Genomic DNA, 2,990 nt, shown 5'->3' on the forward strand with positions numbered 1-2,990 from the left:
CACCTTCTCCTCCCCTCTGAACATCTGTGTCCTGTCCCCACACACTTGGGCTCTGGTTTTGATATTTTGAGATGACAACTTGCTCCAGAGGTGTTTTCAGATATTTGTTCCCCTGATCAAACTGGACTTTCCCAAAGGATTTGGGGTATTAGAGTTTGAAACTCTCAGTATTGAAAAATTTTTTTTCTCTATTTGATGTTTTTCATATTTTATATCCTGGCAACTTGCTTTCTTTCCCTTGAAAACATATCGTGGACAGCCCTGCAAATCAATCCTAATTAACTCATTCAAATACACATACACAATTTTACATAATTGAGGTCGTAGCAAGCACGCTGGAGTTTTACAGGCAGGGTTTTTCTTAAGGTTCGTCTCTCCCAAATCAGCTCCCCTCTCCACTGTATATACCCTTCATATATACTCTTCTGTAGGACACTTCACGTTCTATAACTGCATACGTTATAGTCACACACATACTCATGAGTGTACACACACACCCAGGGGGTAGATTCTTCGTTGGTGCTGTATGAAATTGAGATCAGATTACACACACTTGTCTGCATCTTGCTATTCTCACTTTACAATTTTTCATGGAAGTCTGGAGTGCTCAAATTCATCCTTTTTTTTTTTTTTTTTTTTTAGCTGAGCCATCCCGCCACCTGTTGGCAGCTCACGGCTACTCAGCTCGGGCTGACTCGAACCGCTGTTGCTCAGAGCTCAAACTCTTGAGCGAGCTCTTAACCAACTGAGCCACTCAGCCGGCCCCCCCAAATTCATCCTTTTTAATGGTTTCATACTAGCCTGTTCTGTGGAGGGGCCGTAGAACAGCCTCCTTTGAATCGGTACGCCCTCTGTTTCTGGTGTTTAGCTGCTGTGACCAGCGCTGCAGTCAGTTCTGTCCTTAGATGCTGGGGCTGTCTGTCTACAGAGCAGAGCCTCAGAAGCGTGGTGCTGAGTCAAAAGGTTTGTGTAATCTAATTTAATAAATGGTGCCAGATAACTTTCCCAAAAGGCTGTAACAACTCACATTTCCTCCAGCAAAGTATAATGGTTCTTTTTCTCACTTCCCAAACAATGAGAGCTGCTTCTCACCCGCTCCCTTCTCTCTCCCTGCCTGCCCAATAAGCATAAAGAGAAATCCTAATGTTAATTTAATTTGCATTTCCCTGGCAACTAGCACGTTTGAGCATCGTTTTGTGTCAACTGGCTTTTTCAACCTGCTTTTCTGTGAATTTTTTGTTGCTGTCCTTTGCTAAATATTGTTCTTGTCATTTTGTGAGAGTGTTTTATGTGACAGATATTATCTCCTTGTTTCATCTGTATTAGAAATAATTTTTCATATCTATTACTTCATTTATAGTATTTTTTTTCCCATTAAAAAGTTTTACTTTTTTTTTTTTTAGTGTTAGAGGGGTTTTTTGTTTGTTTGTTTGTTTTTAAATGCAGCTTCCGGGATTTCTCTCTTCGTTAATAAGGGAGACATTTCATTTTAACGTCCTTTTATCCTCCACCCTGCTGTCAGAGCCCATGTCTCAGCTAACTCATCTCAGTGTGTCTTCAAAATGTCATGAACCCCCGAGCCAGGCATGGGAATTCAGCAAGGCATGCTGGGAACTGTTATCACAGGCTTCCCTTGGACCATGGGTCCACTCTCTGCCAGATCCTATAGCTGATACCAGCCTGGAATTTTGCCATCTCCAGCTCTTAGCCTCTGTCTTCCCTTCCCTCCCCCCACAGCCTCCTCCCCTATTTGCTCCTTAAATGGAAGTTTTCCTCCTGTTTTCCCAGCTCTCTTCTCTGTTTTGTCCTTTTTTATGGTGGGATAGATGTGGAATGTCCCTGAACTCTCCATGCCCCTGTTTTCAGAGGCTCCTGGGGTCCCAGGGTGCTTTCCTGCCCTCTGAGCAGTGGGGTAGCACCCCCCCTTCCCTGAACAACCCTCTCCCTAAAAAGATGTCTGCATCACTGTGGAGCTGCCTCAGTGTCTCTTTGCAGAGAGAGAATTCAGGACACACGTTTTCCTTGGCGCTCGTTTCTGGGTTTACCCCTCAGGATAAATCCCAAACACCTGGGCTTCCTGTTCAATACTCGCCCGCATTTCTTGAGCACTTACTATGTGCCGCACTCTGTGCCAAGCGCCCGTCCACGTGCTCTTGCGCTAGAATCTCACACACGCCTGTGATGCAAATTACTTTACAAACGAGGCCCCTAAAATGCATAGACGTTGTTAAGTCACCTGCCCACCGTCACCTAAGGAGCAGAGGGAAGAGGAAGCAAACGTGTCTCCCGAGCACTCTCCTCCGTAACCGCCTTCTGAGCCGGCCTTACTGCCCACCTTACTCCATGGCTTCCCCTCCTGGGTCCTCAGACACACCTGCAGCCTGGGCTGCTCCCTGGACTGTTCATCACGTCCCGCACGGATACGACATCTTGTCCATTCAATTCTTCACTCGCGCTTGAATTCATCCGCCTTGGCTGTGGATTTTCCCAGCTGGATTGTCGTCTCCACAGAGCAGGGTGCACGGTTTGACTTCTCTGTCACCGCCCACCTCAGCCCCCAAAGTGGTGGGACCGTTGGTTTTTACTTTTCAGGGACGTCCTCTGCCCGTCCCTAAAATGATGCTTAGCCAAGACTTCTGTAGGGATCCTGAATCTTCTTACATCTCACTTGGCTTTAAGATCCCTGCAGCGGTGAAACCTACACAGGTCCCTGCTTAACCGAAGCTCTTGACAACCAAACAGGTCTCTTCCCTACATGGGCCAGTTCTTGGCCATAGGAAGTAAAATCAGTGGGACATAGGAACCACACAAAAAAATAAAAATAAACGCTGGCACCCAAGGCACTTCCCCCGCACATTTTGCTTAGTCATGATAATGAGTGTGTAGCATCTATCACCCCCACATTACAGAGGGAACCCAGAGGAGATGAACTGGGACCAGACTGCATCTGGGACCCGGAGTCCTCCCCTCACTTCATCACACCCGCCAGC

The sequence above is a fragment of the Hipposideros armiger genome, unplaced genomic scaffold (genome assembly GCF_001890085.2).
Source record: "Hipposideros armiger isolate ML-2016 unplaced genomic scaffold, ASM189008v1 scaffold_6, whole genome shotgun sequence".
Classification (NCBI taxonomy): Eukaryota; Metazoa; Chordata; class Mammalia; order Chiroptera; family Hipposideridae; genus Hipposideros; species Hipposideros armiger.